The sequence below is a fragment of the Pteropus alecto genome, unplaced genomic scaffold, assembly GCF_000325575.1.
Source record: "Pteropus alecto unplaced genomic scaffold, ASM32557v1 scaffold92, whole genome shotgun sequence".
Classification (NCBI taxonomy): domain Eukaryota; kingdom Metazoa; phylum Chordata; class Mammalia; order Chiroptera; family Pteropodidae; genus Pteropus; species Pteropus alecto.
Genome location: NW_006432447.1, coordinates 1,402,031 through 1,414,690, shown reverse-complemented (window position 1 = coordinate 1,414,690; position 12,660 = coordinate 1,402,031). Strand labels below are relative to the sequence as shown.

Below are 12,660 nucleotides of genomic sequence, written 5' to 3'. Positions count from 1 at the left end.
ATATATATAGCCTTTTGGATTCCTGTTAATGGCTCGTTACTTTGCAATTTAGCTTTTGGAGGGGGAGGGAGGAGAAAAATCATTTTGCACGTCCTACGTTCTAAGCAAGTACAGTATGCTGCTGCAAGTCAACATTATTTAGGTCAGTACCTAAGGATAGCTTTTATCGTGAACGATGGTAGCTATACATCCAAAGGAACTCGGCATCAATTTATTTTTCTCTCCTGGTTTTATTCTGCTTCTAAGTTTACGCAAATTCATTCACATTTTAATACAATCCTGGCCGAGGAGGTATCTGCCTGTTCAGTATTGCAGATACATTTAGCAGGATACATTTACACGCTTGTGGTTAAGAGGTTATAGCACGGATACAGACAGCTGATCATGCATTCTTCTACAAACCTGCCAGCACCATTTAGGATTTTGAAAAATAATCTAGAAATGCTTTTATAATATTTTTTACTTTGCAATAGCTTAACAGTTTTTTTTGTTGTTGTTATTAGCAATTCTATGAAATTAACAGTCTATAAAATGCATCCCAAACCAGATACATACTGTATTGAAAGCTTTCTTCAAGAAGATATGACAGTATTCACTCCAGCTGATTTTCTTCCTTAGCAAAAGGATTGTTTGATTCTCAGAAGCAGAAGGACACATTCATTGTGCAGCAGCTCTGCTTAAGTGTATGAAATGCCTTCTACTGTCTGGTTGCAGAATTTGGACTTTGCTAAACAGTGTTTAGTGATTGGGCTCATCTTGCATCACCAGTTGATGACATTTTTCTTTGTTCCCTCCTACCCAGTTGAACCAAGACTCTGAGGCTGATATGCAATGTCACTTACAACATTAATCAGATACTGCATTTAAGGTGAGCAGTCCCTTGCCTCCTCCTTCCCCAGTGCTTGTGTGCTGCATGCAGTGCGTATCTTGCTCCTGTGAGCCTAAGATGGCAGGCAGGATTAGCCGTGCTTGTGCTGTGTGTGCATGCTGTGTATAGAATTCATTACACGTTGCCTAGTATTTCAGATGTGAGTATGTAAATGCTCTGTATGCCATATCATCTGGTAGAGAAGACTTGTTTTTGCCTCATTACAGCCTTAGATATTTCAACACCACCTTTCAGTTCCGATTCATTTGCTGCTGGATGTTTGCTTCTCATCACATTCAAAATAGGATTTTACCTTTTTTTTTTTTTTTTAACAAAGCCAAAAAAAAAAAAATTTCTAAAAACAAAAACAACAACAAAACTCTGCTACCAGATGGTGTCTCCCCTTTCTTCTTGCATTTGCTGTCTTTTAAATAATGTATGTTGTATTGTTAATTAATGTGAATATCAAATTAAACACTTGAAACTTACATATTTATTATGCAGGTAGGAGGCAAGGTAGAATCTATTTTTAACTCTCGTGCACTCCATGGTGTGCAAACAACTTGGTTCTCAAATTTGTATTTTCAGTGCTGGTATCAGTGGTTTGATTTTCAGCAAATGTGACAGTGGCCTTTGCAGTGGTCAGCTCCGGGCTTTGAACTCTCAGAGGAGGAAGGGAAAAAAATTCAACACACCACCTCCTTGGTTGCAGCCTCAGAGAAACCTTGGATGAGAAACTTCTTTTTTCAATCCTGTTTTCCTGTTGATAAATTCAGTTCTCGTGATCACAGTACATTCAAGCTGTTCTGCGTATGATTTTTTTGTGTGTGTGACAATTGCATCTAAAACTTGTGAGCAAGAAGACGGAGAAATCAGTTGGTCTCCATCGCTTTACATAAAAATGGCTGAGTGTCTTGTCATGCTAGCACTGCACTAAGTGATACATACAGGTAGGTTGAAATTTGCATGTTTTATAAAATTTGAGCCAGGCAGCAAGAATATTAGATTGATTAAAATATGACTTTTAAAACAAAAATTAAATGAGACAGTTGTAATTGGGGGGTATTAAATTGGATAGCCTTTCCTATTCAGATACTATAGAAATATATAGTTTGAATAAACATAAAATGGTTCTGCTATAAAAGTGAGATGATTCTTTTTTTAAAAAATCATGTATATGATAGGTGTGGCGCCATTAGACAACAAAAGAATTTTTTGAAAAGTCTGTTGATTCAGCTCCATTTTAGCTTGAAACTAAAAATAAATGGGTTTCTGGAGATAATTTCAAATAGCGCAAACAAGCTTAATATGAAACATTTAAAATATTTAAATTTTAAGAAGCGGTCTTTAAACGTGTTATATGAAAGATGAAAATGAAAACTTATATGCTTCCAAAATTAATTTTAGATAATATGCAAGAATAAATACATTATTTATATGTTATTTGAGGAAATGAGAAGTTACAATTTTTAAAGGGGGAAATATTAAGTGTAGATGGCCCTGTTAGAAGAAAAAGAGCTTCACTGAATGAAAGAGTCCCTAGGATGGTTCATTGCAGACCATACAGCTGTGGTTCTGTAAGAACCAGATTCTGGCACTTTTCAAAATAATTTCATGGGCTCTTTCCTTTGAGGTTAACGTCTCAAAATATATTTTAGTTTCAAATTAACACTGGGCCAGAACCTGTTTCCTTGGTAACCAAATCTCATTTAAAAATGCAATAACAGATATGCAAAAGATTTGTCTTAAAAAAAGAAACAAATGTTTAATGAAATACAGTTCTTTTTCCTCTCATATAGAGTGTGAATTGATTTTAAACATTTTTCAATGCGGTCTTCAAGCCTTAAAATCTAAGCCATATTTCTACATATATAGAGAAACCTTGCCCAGTGAGAGCTTTTTTTCCCCTCCTTTGTGCTCAGTACTTTCAAAATTAAGGTTTTCTTTGTGACGTGCTCCAGAATGCTGGTCAAGGTTTGTGTACAAAGGTGTAGTTTCATTATCACGAGTTCACCAGCGCCACTGAAACAAAAGATATCTCAGAAATTCTGAGAATCATAAAATGCTCATGCTCTTGTTTTCCCTGATCCCTCCATTGGTAACCTCAGAGCTCTCTGTAGAAAAAGACTCAAACCCAAGCCCACCCCTCCAATGATAAGTGTACCTTGAGCCTTTGTGGAAACGTCTTTGTAGGTGTGTGAGGAGAAAAATGCTGTCAAACTCAAAACCTCCTTCAGGTTTTCTCCGATGTGAAGAACCTTGAGATTCAGAACCATTCATGTAAATAGTTGCTGTATTCTAGCAGTTTGTTTTAAGATTCCAAAGCACTGTCTGTAAAATCAAACCTCTTACGGACTAAGGGTTTGTTGTTGCTGTTGTTGTTGTGTTGTTTTGAGACCAACTTAAATATTTTGCTTGGAGTCTTTCTCTGGCTCAATTATATTAGAACATGATTCCTCTCATAGTGATTTCGTTCTTTGGGTTGCCATGAAATATCCTTCCTGCAACACCTTTTTTTTTTTTGGCTGTTCGGAAGCCATTTTCCTTTTGCCTGTGCCTTAAAATGACTAAGTACCTTTTGAATATAGCATCAATCAGAATATCGTAAACTAAGGGGAAATGCCAGAAACCTGATTCAGTATTGCCTATTTATTTTAGTACCGGTAGCATTAACAGTTGCAGTAGGATCAAGCTAATTGTCATTCGCTCTTGAACAAATAATGAGCCAGGCATGTGTAATTAAAACACTATTGCTATTCAGAAAGATTACAACTACAATGTCTTCTATTTTGATAGGCTGGTACAAATTAATCATTTTGAACCCATTTGAATCTTAATCACAAGATTAGATGGATGCAGTGGCATTGTTTTACCATAAAAATGAATGCCTGATAGATTCGACAGTGTATTTCTTTATAAAATGTCGATCCTTTTGTTTTTAACTCAAGCATGGTTGCGTCATCTTGGAGATTTTCATCCCTAATAATTTTTTTGTGGCTTTATGCATTTATGTTGCTCTTGGTCTTGCCTAGAAGAATTTTAAACACAATTCAAGGAGCTTAAAAGCCAAATAAGACTGTTGGGAAGTATATTGTACCATTGTCATTCTAATAAATAGACAGTGAATGGAAGAATAATTATTATTTATTACTTTGTTGTGTTTCGCCTTAATGCCTTGCCTTCATATTTCACAGAAATGTTTACAAGGCACAAAGCTTTTCTAAACGTACCCATTTACAATTATTATTGGATTTCCTAGTTTAGCCAAAAGCACTTCCTGCCAAATGTAAAAGATGACACTTACCTCTTATCATTGTTCAGAAGGCTATGCTCAAGCCATTTGCACTTTTTGGCTAAGGTGTTTATACTGGGCAGGCCAGAGCAGGTGCGACAGGAAGAATGTGCAAACTGCTTTGTTCTCACCAAAATGAAATGGGCAAATCTGTGGTTTTCCGCCTGAATGATTTATAGTATAAAATTCTCAATTCTTTTTTGTTTTTGGAAAATAGGAAATGTTTTTCCAAGCCTTATTAACTCAAGCTTTTTTTTAACCTGTTCTTATTAATGATCTGTTTAGATAGGTACATGGGTACTATTACATTCAGTTATCCAAAATATCTTCATCCGGGTTGATATCTGTTGTATCAATATCTTCTAATTAAAAGAGATCACATCTCTCGTTATGAGAATGATGTTGCTCTACTTCAACCATTACCATGGCTCCCACATGTCTTTGAGCTGGTTAATATGGCGAAAAGAATCTAGAAAAAGATCTAGCACCTTTCTCTTTAGTATTAAATCATGCTAAGCCTTTGAGTTCCCAATTGACACATTTATTGAATACCTATTCAATGCCAGGCATATTTCAGAGACTGGAAATATAGTAATGAACAAAATAGACCAGGGCTTGCTTTTTCGTGGACCTGCCTCTAGTGTGGTTAGTAGTAGCGGTGGGGAAAATAAATATGTAAACAATTAATTAAAGAAGACAAGTGCAAAGACAAAAAATAAATAAATTTAAAAAAACAATGTGACATGTTGCGAAGAGGAGAGTCACTTCAGAATTGTTGGCCAGGACAAGCCTTCCTAAGGAGGTGGTATTTATATAGAGACCTACATGGTAAGATGGATCTAGCCAGGTGAAGATCTGTTGGGGAACATTGCCAGACAGAGGAGTGCTCATGCTCAAACTGCAAACTTTTCCTTTCTTGGTGTAACTGCCACTATATCAGAGCCCAGTTTGATGACTTTGTGGGTTGAGCCTTATTTAGGTATGATTTCCCTGCAGTGAGAAGGTGCGTCAGGCCCTCATGGTTGGTTTTAGGCAAATTCCCAGGATGTAGTGCCAGAGGAATCTTTGATCCGGTCCCACTCCAAAACTGCCTAAGAATATGCAGTGAAACTCTGCACATTGCAGTCTCGCGTGGTGATAATATTCTGGCACAGATTCAGTGCTAACCCAAGAAATCCACAGAAGAAAGCCTCCTTAGAGCAAAAATATTCTGGGAAGCTTTTTGCTTTATTTTTCATAAGAATTTCAGAGTTTAAACACATGGCCGAACATTGAAATAGCCATTTATTTTTATTTTTTTCAAGGGTCTGTTCCATCTTGCCAATAAATTGTCATTGTCCTCTAATGCCTAAAACTCTTCAGTTCTTCAGACCTCTTTGACTGTTGGTGGCTTTCTAAAGACCTCACTACTTGCAATAATATTTCTCTATGTGAACAAATAATATTAAGAAAATTCTTCTTAAGAACCAGAACCCTCATGCCTTTTACATTAGTCTGCTGATGAAGGTTTGAAAACAAAGGAGGTAGGTTTGCTATATATACAAGTCAGAAACTATAAGGCCCTTTGAATGTTTCGGAAGCATCTTCTAAAATTGATTCATAATTTAGTGGGCTTTGCTTATCACAAGTTGGAGGTGGCCTGGCTGACTTTTTACACTTTGGTTTTGACTAGCCATGAAACATTTCACTGCATGAAGACTATTCTAGTCCTTTGTAGTAGAGTATCTTCCATTAGTAAGAGAGGGAGCTTCAACAATTCAGTTCACTTCTTCAAGCATTTGTTGAGCATCTACTGTGTAACAGACACTGCTACAACCAGACAGAATAGAATATGACATGAAACTCCCTATGAAACTCTGGTCCAGGTTCCTACACAAGGCTAGAATGTTGTATGGACAGGCACAGTTGAGTGTCATCTGTTCTAGAAAGAAATGAATGGCATGCTGTTATAATGGCATACTGTTCCCTGAAGGCCAGCCTTCAGTTTGGGGGCATCTCAGCCAATGGCAAGAATGGTTCTTCCCTGGGACTCTGTGTCTTCCTACTCGTTACCTTAGCAAGATGTCTTGGCTCTTAATCAGACACCGTATGTCTGGCTGCCCTGCTCCAAGCTGGTCTGCCTGCATTGCCAGGTGACCTCAATAACAGGCTGCCACTCTTTCACATTCATGAGCAGATGTTAAGTTGAGAAGCAAAAATTTGAATTTGTGATGCAGGCAAGATGCTTCTGCCTTTTTACCTTCCCTGGCTGACGGCGGGGGTGGCGGATGGGGGTGGTGGTGATGGGGGGACGTCTCTCTGCTGGCTTTTCTGCAGCAGGCTTTGTGGGCAGCAGGTAAATCAAAGACCAGTTGCCAAAGCACTTGTCTTTGTCAGGTGATCCCAGCATGGCTCTACCGTGGCCTAAATATCTCAATGACCAGAAAATTGGTCTTCTGATCTTGTAACTCATTTTGCATCTTTTCCCTTAATGGCTTCCCTGCTTCTGCAGCTATTCCTGCTCTGGGTTCAAAACTAGCGTTTACGTCTACCCTCACTATATTTGGCCTTTGGAGGTGGGTTGTTTGATGCTTCTCTTTTGTTTTACAAATGCCAGTGTAAATATTCTTTTTGTGTTCATGAAAAAGAGTGAGAGCTTTCATGATTTTCTTTATATAATAAAATAAACCCCTTCCTAACTCCGTGGTCATTGCTGCCAGATGGATATTTTGAAAATCCTTTTTTTTTTTTGCTTTGCTAAAATCTTCTACCCTGTCTGAGGCCTTGCTCTAATTAAGGCCTAACGGTCCTGCCCATCTTCCCCAGCGCAGAGCACGACTGGAGCGCCTGCCCCGAGGGCCTTACAAGCCAGTGAGACGAGAAAACAAAAGCCACCAGCTGAGAACGTGGTTTTAAATCCCAGAAGGGCAGTGCCCTTGTAATTTTTTTCCCTTCCTCTTGTTTCTTGAGCTGCGGAAGGGAAGGGAGGAACCTTTAGTAGGAAAAGAAAGGGGCCATATCACTGAAAGAGTCTCTAGAAAATGCAGGATATGGGGGAAACTATGTGGAAGAGCATAGAATGGCCATCTGAGGGGTAAAATGGGGAGATGGAGATGACTGCAGACTGAGAGAGTAGCAAGGGGGAAAGGCAGGGGTGCAGAAAATAAGAGAGAGGGAACAAAGCGGGCAGTCGGGAGGCGGGTGGGTGGGTGAATAGAAGGAGATGCCGCTGTGCTGCACCCTGAAGCTGGGGGTGCAGGTTACAAGGGAGAAGGAATGGGGAGGAGCTTCAACTAGAAAACGCAGGCTTGAGAGAGCCCACAGCAGGCATAGCGACTGGGCGCTCTGCTGTTCTGTCTGGCTTCATTCGGAATGTTGGCCTAGCTGCTTACTTGCCCCACGTTGGCTGTTATGAACAACCCGCAGACCAACGTCCTTAGAGGTGACTTATCTCAGTTTAGGAAGTCTGCATCCCGAGACTCCCATTCTACAAGCTGAGGACGCCAGAGAACCCCACCCCATATCACTCTACTAGATCTGGATTAATCTTTAAATGAGCAGAGTTTTCACATGTGCTGTGACTTAGTGCTTTTGGTCTTCTACAAAGCCCAGGCTGGAGATAGACCCCAAATACCTGCTTTAAGCTGCAGATTTTAGAAACTCTTTTTCCCAAAGTTATGTTGCCCCTGGCAGGCATGCTGCTCTGCTTTTGAAGCCCCGGAAGCCTGTCATTTCTTGCTCCTCGCCATCCTATCCAGCCCCTGGTCTGAGTGCCTGCGAAGCCATCCCCGGTGGATATTTCAATCATTTGAATTTTTTGGTCTCCAGGAGAATCATACCGAGCTGGCACACCCATACTTAGTGTGGTCATCATCCCTGTACTTCTTGCTTAGCTCTTATAGGAATGTGAACCACAGACTTCAGTTGCTGTATAAACCTTAGGCCCACTTTATTCTATGATTGAGGGTACTGTGGCCCAGAGAAGTTATGACTCTCCAGGTCACTTGGCGAGTTAAGGGGCCATGCTTGACTCCTAGTCCAGTGCTCTTTCTGCTAAACCAAGCTGCTTTTAGGTCACAGGGGAAGTCTTGTTCTAAGACAGGGTCAGTTTAAACTTTATAGAAAAAGTTTGCAAACTTTTTCTATAAAGGATCAGATAGCATTTTAGGCTTTGTAGATCAAGGCAAAACTGAAGATGTTATGTAGGTATTTATATAACAATGGAGAAAAATTCACACAAACTTTTTATTGATGAAATTAAAACTAGAATAATAATAATAGACATTCTGCCATAGGTACAGATATGAATGACTGGCTGTGTCCCAATAAAACTTCACTTATGGACACAGAAATTTGAATTTCATGTTAATTTTTCATGTCACAAAATATTATTCTCCTTTCAATTTTTTTTCAAGCATTTAAAAAGTAAGAATCATCCTCAGCTTGTAGGTTATACAAAAACAGGTGGGGGGCCGAATTTGGCTCATAAGCCATAGTTAGTAGACCCATTTTCTAAGTCAAAATCTTCACACTAGAGGCCCATTGGCCAGTCTGGTCCACATGTGTATTTTGTTTGACATTTAACAATAGTTTTAATTGAATCAGTCACCAATGTTTTTGTCTTCTATTTTTTAGTTGTATTAACTTTTTTCTTCTAGTTATAAAAGTAAAATATACTTACTGTGAAATAATTTGGAATGTATTCTTTTAGTTTTTTATGTATGCCTGGAGATATTTTTATTAATAGTTGAGCTATTTTGTAGACAATTTCATGTCTTCTTTTAATTCACTTCATATTACAAAATTTTATATCATTTAAAGTCTTTTATTAACATAATCTTTTAAAACTTTGTTATAAAAATCTTAAACATATGTAGACTATGGAAAGACGAGTTTAATGAACCCCCGTGTAGCCATCATTCAGTTTCAACAATTCTCAACTGCTGGCAAACTTTATTTTATGTAAATCTTCTCCTGTACTTTTTTAAAAATCTCAGATCACACAATTTTATCTCTAAATATTTTAGTATGATAAATAGAGTTGGGTAGAGTGTATATAGTCTTTCTGTACTATTTTTGCAACTTTTCTATAACTTTGAAATATTTCTAAATAAGTTTTTAAAATATGGATTACTAGAAAACATTTTAAAATATGCATTACTAAAAAAGAAAAATAACAACAGTATTATTATCAAACAAAAACAATAATAATCAATAATGATTCAACCACATCGAATATCATAGCATTCAAATTTGTCCAATTAGGTCATTTTTCTAAAAAAATAATTTGTTCAAAGCACAAGTTCAAATAAGGTCCATCCAGTGCAATTAATATCCCCTTAAATCTCATTTAATCTATAGATTTCCCTCCTTCTGTTTCTTTCATCCTTGTTATTGCTATAAAAATTTTGTCGAAAAAAGTTTGTTTGACCCATAGAGTTTCCCACAATCTGAAATTTGACAATTGCACGCCTTGGAGCTGTTTTACATGTTCCTCTGTCTCAGAGATTTCCTGTAGTTGATAGTCACAGTTAGAGACTTGATCAGATTTAGATTCTTTTTTTTTTTTTTAAGTAGTCAACATTTCACATATTTTATATAAGAATCCTGATTTGGGCTTCATTAGAAAATTCTTCATCGCTGCCATTCTCAGCTGGCAACAGTTGTCTGGGGCTGGGTAGTGACCACCCCCACCCCCCATTTAAGTGGGACATGGATTATCCTGTAGGTCCCAGTTCATATCATTTTCTACCTGGCTTCCATGGACATTGGAAGTCGACACCCCTGTTCTAAACACTGCCTCTTCAGGGGCTTCTCAACACAACATCACAAGAGGCTTTTCAGGAATGTGGCAGAGATTAGAAAAAATGACTTGGACAGGGACTTGCTTAATATGCTTGAAAGGAAAGAGATAAGCAGCCATACAAGGAGAGGCCACGGGGTAGAACTTGGTGAGTATCCAGGATGAGGGGGAGAGAAGAAAAGTAAAACAAAAAATTAAATTCTCAGAGTGCTGCAAATATGGGAGGCAGAATGAGTTATAGATTCCTAACCTATAGTGGGAAACAGGAAGCAAGTGGCTTTACTAGAAACACATAAATCTTTTTATATATTATGATAATATTGAAACCTTAAAAAAGTAGGAGAAGGGGGGCAGTAAATGTCAAATTGGCCAATAGTCCTAAATCAGAAAGTGCAAGCGGGCAGTTATAGCATAGTAGAAATTGTGAGGTTTAAAAGAAATGAAGTAGAAAATGAGAAAAGCCTCCTAAAGGCCACTGGAAAAAGATCAGGAGCCATGTTGTAGAGATGTTGAAAAATTGGTAGAAATTTAAGAGAGGAAAGCATCTTGAAAGTCTTAGAATTTTTTTTTTTGTGATTAGCAAATGTATTAAAATGAAACGTATTATAAGGATATAGAAAAATAAATCACCTTTAGTCGTTTTGAAAAGAATAAATTTTTCCAGAAAAGAATAAAATTATGACAAGTTGAGACGGTCCTGGAAATTTCCAGATAGTTCCCCATAGTCAGAAGAATGATTAAGAGAGAGAATCTGTGACTGGTTATGAGGAAGGGTGGAAAATTTTGAAGGACGGGCTGATTATGTAAGTTTTAGGCTGTGGTGTTTAAAACCGTTACCATGATATTTTAGTTATTAATAACAATTTGGGGAAATCTACTCGCTTCTGGAGAAACATTTAACTCTAATGAGAAAGAAATGCTTCTGTTTGTGAATTCCCAAGTGGATGTAAGGAGCCATTCATTTGCTAAGCCTCTTAGGAAAGCCAGAGCCGATTTTACTCTTAACAAGCTGTTGACAGCGTCTGATCGAGGTACCACCTTGGAACATGTTAGCAGCACAGAAAGTGGACTGTGGAGTCAGACCTGTGTTTAAATCCCTTTATGTCACTCACCATGTGACCCTGGCAGCTTATGCATGGAAAATTTCAAGGGAATAAAAGGTTGCTTTACACACAGTAGCTAGCTACGATTCTTACAGCTTGGACTGTAGGAATTCAGAGCTGTGAATCCTTGACTTCAACACTAATAGCCACAAATACTTTTTTCACTTACAGAGCACTAACTAGGTGCCAGGCATTATTGTAGACGCTTTGTGTGTATTTATGTGTATCCCATTTAATTACCGAAAAGCCCTACGAGGTAAATGTAATATTAAAATTAGCCCCATTTTACAGACGAGGAAGCCAAGGCTCAGGGAAGCTGAGTAGTTTGCCTGAAGTTACATAGTGAGTGACCTTCTAAGTCACAAAACTCAGGCAGACAGAATCCAAAGGCCAAATTGCTTTGCTCTGCCACTTCCCACCTTCCAATCTCTGGAAAGCACAGAGAGCAATGCCTGTGGTTTCTAATTTGTACGTCTTAGTTTTGTTAGAGGTCTGAATGATTTTCAGTTTCAAAAGCCTCAATGGAAACACGTAAATTTACAATTAGACTACAAGTTTCTTTAGGTTGGAATCCATGATTAACAAAGAGTTAGCTCAGATCTCGTAGAAGCCCTGATTAACAGTTAGATATACAAAAACATTGCAGAGGTCACTTCTTTTTTAAGTGGGAAGATGAATAATCAGTTAATAAGTGCAGTTTAGTGGGATAGATCTTTCTAATCATGTGACCTAGGGAGAGAGAATAAAGTGTGCTTGGCTTTGAGGAGTTTGGGAACTGCTAGTGTACATGTGTAGGCACGTTGCCCAATCTGCCAGCCTTCAAAACTCTGCCTTTATTTTTTAATTCATGATCCTTTAATTTGACTTTAAGTCAATATATCCCCCCTTATTTAAAAATCAAAAAAGTTTTACTGTTTTTAAAATTAATATTGGAATCTACTTTCTCCATCAAAGTGATCACATTCTTAAAACATGGTCATGAGCTGAGATGCAGAATTGCGAACGTAATACTCCAAGCTAAAAACAGGATGTTGTCAAGCTAAGAACAGACTTTATATCCCTTTAAACTGTAAAGGGAGTGAATCTTTCCTAAAGAAAAATTTTAAATAAGACTCATACTACCAAAACACAAGGCACATGGATAGTTTTTTAAAACAAGCAAACAAAACCTGTACATTAATGCACTAGGCTGTTAGCTCCGCAACGCGAGTCTGTGGCAGGCCTCAGTACTTTTTCAGTGAGCAGCCCCTGGATCTTGGAAGAAAGAGCCTAGTAGGCAGTCGGTGCCTTTTATTTAAGGAAGAGGACTGGGTCTTTTGCGTGAAATACCATGTGAGGAAAATCAATCTCGGCCTCTCCCGACAGCCATGGGAAAGCGCAGGTGACACCCTACTCCTGAGAATTTGATTAAATTAAAACTGCACTTGACTTTCTCTGAATCCTGCCTCTCTCAAATGTGCGGGGTTTGGATGCTGCCTGGGATCTGGGTCTGGAACCCAGGGACCCTTCCGCTGATCCAGGCCTTGTTCTGATAGTGACTGTAGACACCTAAGTGGGTTGTCCTTCCGCAGGTTCTTAATTGCGTTTTCCCGGGAGACGGTGGCGGCGGAGGCCG

General features: G+C 38.4%; 1 protein-coding gene across 1 annotated transcript in view; it reads left to right on the top strand.

Moving 5' to 3' along the window:
• The window catches only part of ZBTB38 (zinc finger and BTB domain containing 38), a 109,107-nt gene that overhangs the window by 50,749 nt on the left and 45,698 nt on the right, over positions 1-12,660 (top strand). The window contains exon 4 of the mRNA XM_025043565.1: positions 803-868. The gene's annotated coding sequence lies outside the window, so the exon portion shown is untranslated. The remainder of the gene's footprint in view (positions 1-802; positions 869-12,660) is intronic.